This window comes from Pteropus medius, unplaced genomic scaffold (genome assembly GCF_902729225.1).
Source record: "Pteropus medius unplaced genomic scaffold, Ma_sr-lr_union100, whole genome shotgun sequence".
NCBI lineage: Eukaryota > Metazoa > Chordata > Mammalia > Chiroptera > Pteropodidae > Pteropus > Pteropus medius.
The window spans coordinates 65,003,244-65,020,088 of record NW_024349800.1 but is presented as its reverse complement, the minus strand read 5'-3'; the positions used below and the strand labels follow the sequence as shown (position 1 = coordinate 65,020,088).

Genomic DNA, 16,845 nt, shown 5'->3' with positions numbered 1-16,845 from the left:
AAAGTCCCTTGGTAGATCCCCTTACATCATTCAAGTAGAATATAAGCAACTGCTCAGTAAAAGCCTGGCCTGCCTTCCTTCCTCATCAATCTATCCTATTGCCTGAAGGGAATCTTCTGACTAGGTTGTGCATTTGCTGTGCATCTATTGCTAGCACTTATCTTATCAAAACAGCTTAACATGATCTTTTTTTTTGTTCTTTGCATGCTGTGAAGTTATAAAATTATCTTTTCTCCTACCTTCTGCCTTCTTTTTAAAAATCCTAGAAGTTAACCTACTTATCTTTATCAGATAGATTAATCTATCCATCCACCCTCTCATCCATTTATCTATCATCTATCTATCTGTCTATCTGTCTGTCTGTCTGTCTATCTATCTATCTATCTATCTATCTATCTATTTATCTATCATCTATCTTTAATCTATGTGTTAAATATTCGTCAGAGAAAGAGTATGGCTTAGGCAGAGGGACTCCTCAATGACCTGGAATAGGTAAATGTTCTCTAAGGAGAATGGCCTGCTCAGAGATGTGTTCTGTTCCTCGGCTGTTGAAACAAAGCAAGGTGTAAGAAATGAGAGTTCTTCTACCATCACTTATCTTTCTAGACAGAGCCACTCCCTTTATGCTGTGGGGAGACTCCTTTCTCCCAGCTTTTTTATCATGTGATGACTAGAACCTAATTCAATACATTTTCATTCTAATTTTGTCTAGTCTGAACTGATGGGGCGGGAGCCAAGGGACTATAGAGATACAGGACATAGGGATACAAGAAGCAGGAATCATTTTGGGTGTTTTTTTTGACAAGAAGCAAAAAATCATGAGAGAGATAGTAAAAATAGCTAGCAAATCAATGGGCAACTCTGCTTCTTCAGACACATCTGACCTGATATCAAGTTTGGGTATGTTGTATAGGATCCCACTGCATTCTGAACTTCTCCTTTGTAATTATTATAATCCTGATAATTTATCTGTTCAAGATCAGTATAGTTTCAGTCTCACACAGCGCTCAAAATATATCATGTTGACTGCCTGCCTGCCTGATTGATTGACTGATTGATCGATTGAATGAATGAACGAATGAATGGACTCCATAATTCAAGGGCCAGATTTTAGCCTTCCTTCTTCCCCATCCTCACTCTCAGAGATAGTGAAGAACTCATCTTTGGGTGAGAAGTTTCAGGGAGATATAATTCAGCCAGCACTGGCAGCCTGTCATCGTCCCAGTTCCCCTCCTCTCTGGTTCCTCTCAACTTTCCCTCCTGCTTTCTTCTTTCCTCTCTCCTCCCTCCAGAGGCCGCAGACTCAAACTGCTGGGAAGTCTCTTCAAACAGGATTGAAATTGCTTTAAATATTAGAGGATTAAGGGAAGACAAACAGACCTGAGGAAGGTCTGTGTTTGGGGATTAGGATTAGATCTCCTCTGCTGTCCAAGCATTAGCAGAAGCCATGCTGCCTGCCTTTAGCTCTGTCCTCTGGAGCCCAGGCAGCTCCGGGTTAGGCCTCCAGGGCAACCCACATCCTTGGGCTGATCTCCCTGCAATGCTGCATATTGAGAACTTTCACATTAAGCTTCAGCTATACAGCCTCTGCTGCTTCTCACCCTTTGTCCTAATCTTCAGACAACTACCACCAAATGAGTTAGCCTGAAATAAAGCTTATTTTCCACCGTGGTCTATAATCTAAGCTGGAGAAACCAATTGATCATATATGAGCTGGGTACCTGTTCTGAATTAGGTATAGGTAATGGAGGGAAGAAAAGCCCCACGGCCAGGAAATAAACGGTAAAACACAATATAAGACAGGAGTGTGGGATATATGCATTCATGTCTGTTTACTTAAATAAACATTCAAGTGCATTATGATTTACATCCTGGCTAAAGCCCTCTACTGGTCATATTTGAATGTTTATCAAAGTAGATTTTATTACTAATTAGAGCCTTCGAATCCTAGTGTTTGAACAAACCATAGAGACAGATCTCTGCTATAGCATCTCTGGTGGGTTCTGTTACCTCCTGGGTGTCAGGGAGCAAGATGGTCCATTTCATGGCTGTCCAGTCTGAAATGTTAGAAGACTTTCATATTGGAAGTGTGCCTCTTCAGCAGCAGATACCTTGGTCTTGATTCTGCTTGATTCTACTCCTACAACTCTCTCTCTCTCTCTCTCTCTCTCGATTATATATATATATATATGTGTGTGTATATATATGTGTGTGTGTATATATATACACACACATATATATATAATCTCAACTTGGAATTGGAAATGCATAGGGAAGAATTTTGTAAATAGGACACAAAAAGAATTAATCAGAAATTAAAAGATTGATACACTGACTACACTAAAATTATGAATATGCACATCCAAAGATCCCATTAAGATGTAGAATGCAAGCCACATACTAGGGTGTTGATGCACTTACATCTGAAAAAAAGACTACAAGTCCCAACATATCAGGAATTCCTCTAAACAATGAGGAAAAAAAAAACTGGTGAAAAAATAGGCAAAAGACTGGACTAGTCCTACGAATGGCCAATAATGATGCAAAAAGTGCACAACCTCATTAATAACCAGGTAAAAGCAAATTAAAACCACATAGGAATGTTGCCACATACTCACTACATTGGCAAGAAATATATACAAATATATGACAATATCAAGTATGCAAGAAGGTGAGGTGCAGAGTTAAATTCATTGATAGTGGGACAGTAAATTGGAATGAGTTTGAAACAGTGTTTAGTGACTTTCATCTGACTTAAAGATATCCAAACTCTATGACCCAGATATTCCCCTTCTAGTCATATACCCATGGGTGCACATGCATACCAGGACACACAAATGAGGCTGTTCATAGTGGCATTGTCAGTTTAATGGCCTCAGACTGGAAACAGCTCAGATATTCACTAACATTAGGTTAAATTAATAAATTATGGTATATTATACAAGGGGAATAAAACACACTAAGCAAAATGAACAAAACATAATTATAAGCAACAACATGGATAAGTCTTAAGCCACAATGTTGAGCAAAAACGAAATGAGTACACAATACATCTCCATTGATATAGTTGAAAACAGCCAAAAATATTATTTGGGCCACATATTTAGGTGATAACCTATAAACAAAGTTTAAATCAACTGATTGCCATAGGAGATAGAACTGTGAAGATTGTGATGATCATTGAGGGCAAGAAGCAGGGTGTGGCTGGGAAGAGACAAGGAGTGGAGAAAGGTGGCTGGCACTATTACATATCTTCATCTGGGTGGTAGTCACATGATTTATTTTTCATGTTTTTCTGCATATACGTTTTTAAAATTCTTCAGATTTTTTTTAAAAAGGTTTAAAAAGATCGTTCTAATCTTGATAGCTATCGTGTCCCACTTAAACTTTCTTTTCCAAGCCAAATATCTTCAACAAATGATTTTTAAAGCTTTTGCTCCTTGAGACCTATGATTTATATCTAGCTAGCTAACTGGTCATCTATCTACTTATCTATCTATCTATTTATCTATCTATCATCTATCTATCTATCTATCTATCTATCTATCTATCTATCTATCTATCTATCTATCATTATCTGTCTATTTAAGCAATGACTGCTACCTTCATTTGGGCCAATGGGAAACCAAAGGTAGCAAGGTGGGGACAACCCAAACAAGAGTAAGTACAAGTCTAAGTTGGATTTTGTAAGGTTCAAATGAAGACAGATGCCATCAAAAAATAAATAAAATAACCATTAAATGATAAACAAGCCAGTGAATGCACAAACCATTAGTATGAGAACAGAAGTGTCTATGCACTCGTAATTTCTCAGTTTTTTATCCTCGATGTTAATTAGTCCACTGACAAACATTAGTTGGTATAAACTGCAAACAGGTGCCAACATAGGCAAAATCAACTGCAGAGATTCAGGCTACCGAAAGAGCCTGCCGGGGACTGGAGGAAGACTGCTATCTCATCATCATACCAGATGTGGCCATTGTCCTCCTCAGAGGCTCCACTTTGCAGCCTGGGGGAGTGAGATCTAGCTCCCTACCTCTCCTTGCTGAAGAGTCTGACTGGGCCGTGGGGCAGATCTCCAGTCTCAACACAACAGGCACCTCCAGAGACTATCCAGCCAGGCCTGATTTAGGGGTGACCAATCATTCAGATTCCTCAGGGAAAAGATAAAGCTTATGAGGAAGTGAGGTCCTGCTTGGTCACTTGTAAACGCTAGTTAGCAAGCCCTGTCTGGCTGCCTCAAGCCTTTGGATTGGATTGTCTGAATAGTGAGAGGAATGCAAAAATGCAAAGGTGGGGCTCAATAGCTGAGGGCCCCTGGGAGTGGAAGCTGAAATGCAATTCTCCCATCACCCACCATCATTCAGGCACTGGAGACAGAAACAACTATGTTTAGTTAATCAAAACTTTGTTCCACGTCTTTCTTTACCATTATTACTATACCAAACTATCCAATGTTCATCCTGCATGTAGACCTCCTGGGGCCAGGGCTTACCAGTGAGAGTGATTTGTCCTGCTCTTTGGGTAGGGTGGGGGGTGGGAGTTAGGGAGTGACTAAGCCCCTTGACATTGGCTGCGGGCCCCTCTGAGGTGCTGCCTTCTGAATCACAATGAATGAATTGTAAATGGATCTAGACAGATCAGGAAATTTAATTTTGCTTTTCAATGAAACATATAGAGCTTGTTGATGCATTTTTCAGTTGAGAAGGTGCATCTCAAGTGGAAAAAATAAAGTATCTCCTGGGATTACAGCACTTTCTTAAATTTTTTTCTAAGACAGTGCAATAAGTACCAGCATGGAGATTCAAATCAAGGGCCCCCTAAACATTGAGCAACCTTGTTCCTCCAGGCTGTGTACTCCACTTTCTTCTCCTCTCTCTGCCCTCTTTCCCCCAACCCTTCTGCCCGCCCGAAAAAAAGGTGCTTTTGGAGATGAGCATATATGTCATATACCAACATAGGAGTTCTTGGGAAATACTTGTTTTGTTCTGAAAGTAAAGTAGGGTAGGGTAGATGTCTACCTGTACCATTGGGGCTGGGAGTCTGTGCTGCATGATAGGGTTGCATCCAATAAGCCAGGAGCTCGGGAATCACCATTAGAGGCAGTATTTTCTTATTCAACCAGTGTAGACTACTATGGACCAAGAGCTATATCTGAATTCTTCAGACTTTTTTGGTTTTGCTACCTCCTGATGATTTTCAGGTTTTTTTCTCATAGATGTGGAATTTTTAGAGTGGAAAAGGGCCTAATAAACTCATCTATCCCTTTCAACCCTTTTACTAAGAGTTAGAAGGGAAATGTACTTTTCCTTACATTACTAAACTAATATTTAGCCAATTAGGACTTGAATCCAGATCTCTTAACTCCAGATTTTGTATTCTTTCTATCACACATGATTGAGAGGGCATCTTTGTGCATCTTTGGAAATGCATAATTAAAAAATTCAAGCAATTGGCAGAGACACCCAGACAGATGAAATGTTTTGCCCAAGGTCACTCAGCAAAGTAGGGCAGAAGATTGGAGCTTTAATCGATGGACTTCTAGTCCAAACCTATTTCCATTCAGCCTGTGGTTTTCTTGGAATGAAAATTTTCTTTTGTTCCCTTTTTCAATGTCTCCTTTTGGATTTTGCCATAACCTTCTTTTCTCACACGGAAGGTTCCAAATCACAAGATGGAAATAACCACCCATCCAGTAGAAGGACACTCTCATCTCCCCATTCACCCACCTAGGGGCTCCTGGCATCATGGCCAGGACAAACGTCTGCTTTGGAGATGGGATCTGGAGATGAGGAATAATAATAAATTGAGAGTTGAACAGGATTGAGCATTGCACACACCTCCCCATCTGCTCTTGTACAGGCTGCTGGATTTGCTTGAGATTAGGTCTCTGTTTCTGATCTGACAACAGATGCCCGAGCCATAAATAACTATGTGTTTTTCCCTTGAACTTTCGCTGCCATCTCCCGATGTCTTGTGTCACATTGCATTCTGGGGAGAGGTGCAGTGGAGCATGCTGCCACCTCCTACTCTTCACGCTGTCCCTCTTCTCTGAGCGCTGCCATCCTAGTGACGTCTTATGGTGGGCACTGCAGGCATGGGTGGGAGTTCCTGTGGAAGCCAGCGATTAGGGACCCCGGAGTCCCAGCCCTCGTCTCCATTCACTCAGCTCAACACTGGCTTCTCTCAGCAAGACTGAAATTGTTGTTTTGTTTGCATGGGTAGGGGTCACCTGTGTGAGGTCATGGTAAAGCCAGATTTCTGACTTGGAATTTGGCAGGAACAAACGAGGTGAAAGGAGACTTTTCAGGTAGCCAGGCCAGCCCTGGAACCCCCAGGGCAACAGATGCCCTAGGGTGGCATTGAGCCTCCTGTCCCCCAGGAGTGATACTAAAATGTAAGGAAGTATCTTCTCCAGCCCTGCAGGGCAATACTAAATGATTCAATTTTCCATACATCTTCCCTGCTCCCACCTCCTTTGCCTTTCTTTTTCTAACTATATTTGATTCACTTAGTACAGATCAGAATGAAACATTCTATAATCAACAAAACCTGAAGCCTAGCTCTTTCAGCTTGTCTTAGTGACGGATGAAAAACTGATAGCCGAATAACAAGTTCAGCTGTTGGCAAAGGTCCAAATTAGGATCTATTCCATTTTCTGCTGCTCCAACTCCATGCTGTACATCTTCTTTCCTTCTTTCCCTTTCTCTTTCCTCTCCCTTGACCTCTTTTTCTCTCCCTATCCTCTCAATCTCATGATATATCTCTCATTTTCTCTCCCAATCTCCCAATTGTTCTTGTCTTTTTCCTTCCTAATCAGCTTCTCTGCCATCTCTCTATATTCCTCTCTTTTCTGTCTTGGCTTGTCATTCTCCCTCTCTCTCTCTCTCCTCCCCCCGCCCCCCACCAGTTTCCTTTTTACTGTGTTCTCATTTCCTGAGTCTCCTGAGGTTCTTTCAGGAAATGTTCAGGAGTTAGCCATGCCCATGCCATGCCATGTCATCACCTGGCTACCTCCCTAATTTAGGTGACAAGAAAGTCCAAGTAAAAGAACACTTGGTCCATTGCTCTCCCAGCTACTGGGCTTCAGGCAGTTCCCCGAGTGGTGGTTTCAATGGAAGATCAGTGGTTCTCCTGGGGCAGACCAGGCTGAGCCCCTTCTTCCCTCACTATTCTAGCCATTGACCCTGTGCATCTTTTCAAGGGCTCGCTCTCTCCATCTTTCTCCTCCTAGTTTTCTCCCTGGCCTCTAGTCTTTCTCTTCCTCTCTGGCTGTTAACCTTACCGTGGCTCCTCCTTTGTTCATCTCCATCTCCCCAGTGCTTTTACTCTCTCTTTCTCTTTGTTGTCTCATGACCCAACTCTCTCCCATTATTTCCTCCCTTTTTTTTTCTTTCTCTTTATTTTTTCTCATACAGTCCAAATCTTCCCCTATCCACTCCCTTAGTCCAGTTCTCTCTTGCCCTTGAAGAAACTCCAGCCCGTCTTTTTGTAGAGTAAGCAATATTTTTCTACTATTGCGGCCTTGGCTCTTTTCTTGGTCTTTCCACAGTACTGAGTCTCTACTCTGGGTGTGGTGTCTATATTCTCTTGTGCAAAGCAACTGAGACTCTCTATCCATCTCTGTAAGCCTAGGTGTTCCTGAGCAAATTGAGTAGAACATGCCGCTTAATAAACAAGATGTGAAAAACCAGAACCAACAATCTAGAGGACAGCAATGAAAGAAACTGTTGTGAAAGTTTGGGAGATTAATTAGTATTGAGCAGAGGAGACTAAGTGAGGGTAGAGTAAAGTCTGCAAGTAGGTGAATGGACTATAGAGTGAGGCATACACAGCTGTTTTTCATCTCCACTATGTACAGAAAAATGAAGAATGACAGATGAGCTGAAGCCATGGGGCTCTGGCTAGGAGATCCATGAACAGCAAGAAAACATCATCCATGGAGGTTGAGGAGCTGCTGTAAGATAGTTTTGAAGAAGGATCAGCATATCCTGACAGAGTGGTTTTGGTACTGTCCATCCCTGTGGCAGATGATGGAAAAGGAAACCTCCAGTTCCTTTTGTACTTTTTGCTCAGGCTGTTTGCTTCCTCCTCAGCCACAGCATTTCAGACTCTGAATTTGTGACTACAGATGCCTCATTAGCCCCTGTAAATAGCGTTGTAGCCTTGCTACGTGAGCCATTACAGGCATGATTCATCATTCCAGTGCACTGACTTGACACAACCCACTCCTGCCTTGATGCCATTTCCTCCTGAGATGTCTTCCTCCCTCCCTCCTCCAACTCCGGGGTATCAGCCACATCCTCATTCTCATAATTTTCCCTGATACCTGGCCAGATGATTTGGAAGTCCTCGAGCACTTGGGGTTCTCAGGCCTGTGTCCCACTTGCTCAAGTCAGAAAAGTGGCACAATTCCACCTCCTCCTTAGACAGTTCCTACCTCCCTTCTCTGTGTTGCTTCAGCATCATATGAGCAGTGAGCGTGATACAAAGCAAGGCGATGCAGCTGGCCAGCCAAGACCATTCTGTGTTCCCAAGCTTCGAGACAGAGTCGTCAAGGTCTAAAGACTGCCAAAGGGTATCTTAGTGAGTGAGACATGCATTTTTAATAAACTATATTTGACTTCCATGATGGGCAAGTTATTAAGTCGTTTGACAGCCAATGGCATGAGGAAATGAAAGAATACCTTAAAAGTAGACATTTCTTGGCAGATAAGGGAGAAATTCAGTGAGCTGGAGGCAATAGAAAAAGAAATGCAAATAAAGATATGATGCTTTTACCTATCTGCATATAGTGGAGAAGCCATTAATATAACAGTGAATAGTGGGATTTTTATCACTACTTGACTTGAATGTCTTGAAAAACTGGCTCAGCCTTGAAGGCATCAGTCTTTGCAGCTCTGGACCAATCCCCAGTCCTTTGTCTCTGTGTTGAGAAATGAATTTGTTTTTTGATGTGTTTTCTCTTTGCCTCCCACTTTCTGCATCCTTCTGAAATGAGCTTCGAGTTGGTTTTCCATTGCCACCTGATTTGGAATTATTAAGGATAATGATAAGGAGCAAATGGTTTTTTCTCACCCAGAGGCACACTATTGAATTGATAGATGCAGATCTAGACAGGTGACCTCACTGTTCACTGCTCCAGGTGATCAAGTAAATTCTCTAACCAGGGAAGGGGAAAAGGCCCACCTTGGGGCATTTAGGAAGATAGACTAATGAGAACAGTATATAGCCCTTAATAGCAGAGTTTTTAATATCAAGTCAGTGCTGGCATGACCTTGAGAAGCCCAGGATGTGTGTCCTGGAAGAAGCGGATATTTGAGATTGTTCAGAAGCTCCATTCAGGGATGTCTCCTTTGTGTTATTCTGTCAGCACTATCCCGGAGATTGTAGAGAAACCAGTGTTTGTAGACTTTAGAACTATACTATGGAGAGATTGCTGAGGGTGAGAGATGGGGTGGACAGCCAACTCATTTTATTGCCTTTATAGCTCCTTCCTTATCCATGATCCTGTGAGGCTCACAGATTTCCTCTTGCCTTAACAGTTGCATTGATGTGCATAGTCAAAAGCCTTCTACTGAGCACTTTGGAGTCTGAGCAACTCTATCACCTTCTTGCTCTAAGTGAACCCAGCACTTCCCTGAAAATTTTGTTTCCCCCTGAAATCCATTCAATGGATTTTTCTTTGCACCTACTCATCTCTCGGGGCTGGGATAGATGTTCTCCTTGGTTCTCAGTGCTGTGTCCAGAGTTGTTTCTCCTCCTCCCTAAAACCACCCAACTTTTTGAAGTCATAAGATCATACCTCCTTGACTCACTCAATGTCATTTCTTAAATGCCTAATAAGAATCTCCCAAATGAAACTTTTCTTTCACCAACTCTACCCCAAAATCTGTTTCTCCCATAAGTCTTCAGATCTCAGTAAATGACATCATCATTCACTCAGTTCTTTTGACTTAAAACCGTGTAGTCTTCCTTGATTTTTATTTTTCTCTTATTCTCTACATCCAATTTTTAAATAAATCTTGTTGGCTCTTTCATCAAAATTTGTTCTGTAACCACTTGTCACCACTTTCCATACTACCTCTCAAGTCCAAGATACCACCATCTCTTGCTCAATTTACTATGCCAGCCTCCTAATCAGTCTCCTTCCTTGCCTCTCTTCCATTAATCTGAACAAAGCAGCCAGCGTGACACTATGAAGCCATATATTATGGCATGTTTCTCCTCTGCTCAATTCTCTCCAAAGGCATCTCGTCCCCAACTAGCACAAAACCCAAAGTCTTTACACATCCTAAAAGACCTAAATGACCTTGTACTGGTGATCTCATTAACAACCATCTTTTCTTTTGCTCATGCTACTCCATCCACACTCTCTTCCTTTCTGTTCATCACCCATACCAAGAATAGTCCAAACATCCACCTCTGTGGCCTGGAACACCTTTCTACCAGGCATTCACATTCCTTCCTTTCTTATTCAAGTCTCTTCTCTGCTCTAATATCACCTCCTTGGAGAGGCACTCCTGACCTTACGACCCCTGCCTAACATTCTGAATATCTTTCTAATATGCTCTGTTTTTCTTCATAAGAATATGTGACTGTCTGACAATATATTAATATCTTTATTTGTTTAATTATTTATTGTCTATCTCTCCCACCAGGCTGTAAAGTCTATAAGGGCAAGGATTTGTTTTGTTTTCACATTATTGTATTCCTAGCTCTCAGACCAGGCATGTGGTTCATGTTTAAGAAATACTTGTTGAATGAACAAAAGAATGATGGGACGCACTAGCTGTAGGCCACAAGGGAGGTAGGAGAAAATTTGTGTACAGCTCCAAATATTAATGTCAGAGAGAGAAAGGGAGAGAAAAGCATCCATTCTGGGGGCTCCCACAGAGGGATCAATTCAAACAACAACTCCTTTCCAAGCATAGAAAAGAGATAAGGTAATATGGGACTCTGCGAAAAATAAGAGTGAGAACTGAGATGGCAACAAGAAGAAGACACCTCTGCCATTCAAGGGCCACACTTACTCTGCAAAAATGAGTGGGAATGGCTCTTCTCCCTCCAGTAATTTCACTGTCCCAGTCATTTGCTTTACAGATAATGGCAGGAGAGGCTTAACCCTTCAAAAGAAGAGAAAACACTGTAGTTTTATCCCTACTATAATTTCTCTGACAGAAGGACACTGAACGCATGCATGTGGTATAGGGAAGGGGTCCATAGTGGGCATAGAGACCCTTCTCGATTTTATGAACTGCTATTAATTACTAATTCTCCAAGAATATCTTTAAATACCATTTCCTTTTCCTAATTGTCTCTGGCAGAATTACTTATCTTTCGTACACACCTTTGAAATAGTACTTTCCCACTGAGCAATCGGTTGCTGTTTACATATCCACTTCCTCTGCTTGCTTATGTAGGTGATGGCCACATCTTATTCATCTTCGCATACTGCACTGATGATATTCAGTCAACACTGGCTGCATTAGGGCCAGCTCTATTTAACCAGCCCATGCAGTTAAAATAAGGGGCTCTTCTCTCTCTCTCTCTTCCCCTTCTTTTTACTCTGGTGTCTCTGCAGAATTGCTTCTTTGTTAGTCACCTAAAGCTTGCATTTGTTGCTGCCTGTCTATGTAAAGCCCATTTACACCTGTTACCCTGTGTTTGAACACAACAAAGCTTTTACTGAAAAGAATAACCCCTGTCTTTTTGACATCCACCTTCACCACCTCCACCTTCAGAATGTCAGCCTGTAACTTGCCTCTCAGTTTGTTGAATACTGTCTGTCCAAGCTACTCAGCAAGGATCCAGGACTTTCTGTGATCCTTCCAGACGGCCTGCTGAGGGGGCTAAAGAAAAAAAAAGGGTTGAGACAATAGTTTATTCCAATGTTCCCTTACCCATGGAAGTAAGTGCTCAATACTAAGCTCTCCAAATAAACTTGTTTAATAAGGAAAACATCAAAGCAGGACTTTGGAGCACAGGTTCCTGTTTTCTCTAATTCCCTATTCTTAGTCTTAAGGCAAGATACTATATCTGGGTGTCCTTTCTTGGCATGGACATGACTGCAACAGATATGACTGTCAAGGGAGCAGTGGAGAGTGCTGGTGGCTACTGGGCATCATGTGAACAAGTATGGAATGTGTTGGAGCAGCTCCATGCTGTGATAAGATTCAGTCTTCTAATGTTTTCCATATCTTCCTATAACAACTTGAGTTCACCTTCACTAAGATTGTTAGCTCAAAAATTGAAGCTTACTTCTTGTTGACTTATTCACACACACATTAGACACAGAGGCCAACTCGTTTAGTGAAAATTATTTAAGTAACACAAGAAGTTAAGTAATTTTTGAACTGAAGACTAGTTACTGAAATGCTAATGCTAATTAAAATTTGGCCACTGTCTTCCTTTTCTCGTGTCCCAATAACTACAAACAGAACTTTTAAAACTCTACTTCCAACCTCACCTCCTGCTCTACCTGCCACCATTCTTCCATCTACAAAGGACTGCGCAAAAAACAAACAAACAAAACAAAACAAAAAAATGCTTTATTATTTTTTTAAAAAAACATGTCTTTACATGTGCAGTTAACCCAACCCAGATGTACCTCCCTCTTCCTCTACCCTTATGCAACTTCCCCAACTGGATTGCTCTGTGAATTCAGAGACCATGTTACCCTTTTCTCCACTTCCAGGAAACTTGTGTTATGTATTTGGAGTTAACCATTATGGTTCATAGTGGATTCCTCTTTACCTCCTAGATATATCCAGTAAGAACAAGAGGGTATCTTCTCCATTGACATCAAGTTCTATATATATTGCTTCTTTCTCCCACCATATTCTCAAGGTAAACACCAAGGAGTGTGGGTATAGCTTTATTCTCTTCAGACCTCCACAGCACCTCTTGTCTATTGCTCTAGTGCAGCGGTCCTCAAACTTTTTAGCACCAAGGACTGGTGCTCTTATGAGAATCTAATGCCTGATGATCTAAGATGGAGCTGATGTGGTGATGCTAGCTCTGGGGAAAGGTTGCAAACACAGGTGAAGCTTCACTTGCCTGCCTGCCCCTTACCTCCTGCTGTGCAGCCCGGATCCTAACAGGCCATGAACCAGTACCAGTTCACAACCCGGAGTTTAGATGCCCTAATGTAATGACTCCCCCATTATATTCATTACAATTAGTAACAAGAATACTGAGTTTATTATGCATAGGCATTGTACCATGGGCTTTACATCTTTCATCTCACTTATCCTTGCAACAACCCTAAAAAGAGGGCCTATCTCTCATGAGACCATAAGATTTCCAGGGCAAAGGCCAGAATACAACTTCACATCTCCCTTGAGACATAGAAACATTCAACAAATTATGACAAGGAGATTTTAAAAGGAATCATCAAACTAATCAGTGCTTGGTCATAGTAGGAAAAGGCAGCAGAGTTTAAAGATAATTAAGCTTTAGGTCCAGGCTTCCAAGTCCTAGGGAAAGAGGAAGGATAGAGATGATAGGCAGGGTATGTGTGTGTGTGTTTGCATGTGTGTGTACATGTGCACACTTGGACTCACATGTAAGGAGCTGGGGAAGGAACTGTAAGAAATCTGATCAAGTCCAAGATCTTACTTCTGAATTTATACGTGAAGCAAGGATCAGTTCTATGAAGTTGTAAAGACTTGTTTATCAAGGAAAGCTGTGATAATCTAGGCTTGAGTAACAAGCAGCAGTTATAGGAGCTTGGTAAGTGGCAGAGCTTAGTCTTCCAAAGCCAGCATACCTATTTTTTGGAACGTGGTACCTATATGCTTTCCTTTTACAGTGATCACTTCCTTGGCTGGTGAAGTAATCAGAAACTGGTAACTTGACTTTGAGATGGTAGGTTCCAGAGGGGACTGAGCTCATCTCATTCTTTCTTGTTCAGTGGGGCTGCTATACCTCAACCAGGCAAGGAGAGTTCTAATCTTGAACAGTTAAAGGTCTCTGACATGGTTATTTATGACAGGTTAAATAAATTGGGATTTACTGTGTTTGTAGGAACTTTGATCCTGTGTCCTCTGTATGAGTGTTGACATCTATTTGTGAGTTTTTTTTAAAAAAGGCATTCTCTCCAAGGAGTATGGGGTATTTTCAAATCCCAGGTAAATGTTTGTGTGTGTATAATTGAAAAGTCTGTTCCTTAGTTTTTAATATGTAAAATGGGGATAATAATACCTGCAGTGATTATTTCTTAGAACAGTAATAAGCATCTAATGTAGTAATACATGGAAAATGCTGTGTAAGCATAAAATGCTGTACAAAACATAGTTGGTATGAATTAATTGGATTTAGAGTAGTGATTTTGCAGCTTGAGCTCAAAATTACCTTTCTATGACAAAAATAAAAATTAAATTAAAATAATGTCTGCAAGGTTTCACAGATCTTGCCACCTGATTTTTCAGGTGGTGGGATACAAGTAACTATGATGCTTAGCCAGGGCCTGAGGTGCTGGTTAAACTCTTCACTAGTTGTCTACAAGAACGTGTGTAGGGAGAATGGATGTTGTATAGATCTTTGCAGTCTCACTGTGTCTTGAGTGGATGAGCAAAATAAAGAGGGATATAAGTTGGTGTTACCTGTAAATAGCCTTATAGATAGATTTACAACTTCAACATCACATTGCCTCCCCTTCCTTAACAACCGCTGCCTGGTCACTACTAGTAATAAAGTAGGTTAAATAATGATTTTCTCACTCTTATAGCATAATTTGTTTCTCACTTTTGATGAACAACAGGCAATTCTTTCAGAGACTGATCTAAGATTAATATGAGATCCCCAGCTTACCATTGCCCTACACAGACTGTGAGCCTCTTGGTTTGAGCAAACCAGAGATCTCGTTGAGTCTGTCTTCCTCCCTATTTGTTCCCATGTCGTCAGTCCATTGTGCTTGTTGTCCTGAGTGTTTGGGGAAACATGTAGATTCACTCTTTACCATCTTCCCCTTCTCCAGAGAAGCCTTGCTATCTCCCCTCCTTCCAGCCAGAAATGCTGCATTTATCTCAATGTCATTTCTTCAAGATGTGAGCTGGAACAAATCTGGAGCAGCTGCTTCGTTTCTAAGTGTCCTTTAGGGACCCCCTCAGCAGACACTTTGCAGAGTATAATGATGACATTCTAACGAGCATTAATGTACATGTTGTCATTTTTCTATATTTACTCTTCCCACAGGAGGCATAGCTCTGAGATGGGAATGCAAAATCCAGGGAGACAGGGAGAAAGTTTTTTGGGCAAACCTCACTGCCATCCCACTGGATGAGGAGAGAAAAAGCTTGGAGGGTGGGGATTGGGGTGATGGAACATTCTATAAGTCAAGAGAATGAGAAGGGGAAGCAAGAGTAGAGAGAAGCCTAGGAGAAATAGGAGGCAGGAATTTGGAAGGAGATAAAGATTTCAAAATTGATTTAGGACTCAAGACTATCTTTCCAGGTCAATAATATTACGAACATTTTCTTCAGTTTATGACCTTGACCGCAGTGTACTGCATTCACTCATTCATCCATCCACTTGACGGATGCTGACCGAAATCTTCCTACATGGCAAACGTTGTGCAAGGCACCAAGAGTACAAAGGTATATAAGAAGGACAAGGACCTCTCTTAAAATTTAATTCCCCAATGGTGGATGGGTGAGGCTTGGATAGGATTACATTACATTATACCATTGACTGCCCACAACAACCTCATGAGGTAAGTGCTATTTAACTCATTTCACAGATGAGGGGGGCAGCTCAAAAAGTTAAGTAAATTCTCACAGATTTTAGTGGATGCATAGCCACACGAAGATTTCAACCTAGTTCTGTCCAGTGTTCAAATATCTCTCACCTTCATAATTTTGCAGGAAACGTGGGACTAAATTGTTCTATGGATCCTGAGGCCCCGGGGGCTCCATTAGGAACTGTCAGCCAAAATGCAATAAGTAGCAGAGGGCAGGGGTCTCTTTTTGCTTGGGACTGGTCTGGGTTACCTATCATCTGAGGTTGGAGATAGGTATATAGGAAGCCCCACTGGCTATTCCCAGTCTAACTTTTCTTTCAGTTTTCCCTCTGAGTGGGTTCTGCAAATATCTCATAGTGTGTTTTCACTAATTAATGAATTGACTCATGATTAATTATACATTATATATTTCTTAGCTGTTTGCAAAGCTTCCATATTCATTATTATCATAATAACTCTATGAGGTCATCAGGGGAAGAGCTATTATCCCAGATCAGATAATATGTTCTCAGAGATGTTAACTTATCCAAGATCAGCCAGCCAGAAAGCAGCAAAGCCAGAACTCCAGCTCCAGGTATCCCAACCCAAGTCCTCTGTTCTTCTCAAAGCCTCACAGCTTCCATGGACCATGAAAGATGAACAGAGTTATAGAGATCCCTGTCCTCACTTTATAGATGGGGACCCTGGACAGGTTTAATTACTAGCCCAAGGTCACCAGCTGGCTCATACTAATATTTTTTTCTCAACTCAGAGCCACCTCAAATTGAGCTTGGATAAGCCTGTGCACTCTGGTCTCTGTCCCTAAGAAACAAATCAGAATAAGCATGAAATCCTTGAAAATCATTTCAAGGTCAGACACAAGCAAACGTGTGAGTGGGCGGTGTAGATCCTAGGGGAAGAAAGAAAAGTCAAAGCAGAATCTCTGTGGAGTGATAGTCCCAGAGCTGTAAGGGAAGCTGGACCTTCACAAGGGCATGGAGAGAGGGAGGGTTCTTTGAACGAGCAAAAGGGAAGATCCCTTACTTTTCCTAAGATGAAGGATAAGGTCAAACTTTGTCCTCTCCTGCCCATAGATTTTATCTGGATGGATTGTATCAAATAAA

The 16,845-nt window shown here is 41.5% G+C and overlaps 1 pseudogene; it reads left to right on the top strand.

Annotated features, from left to right (window-relative positions):
* Window positions 1-16,845, top strand: part of LOC120621564 (60S ribosomal protein L29-like) — a 31,648-nt pseudogene that overhangs the window by 619 nt on the left and 14,184 nt on the right.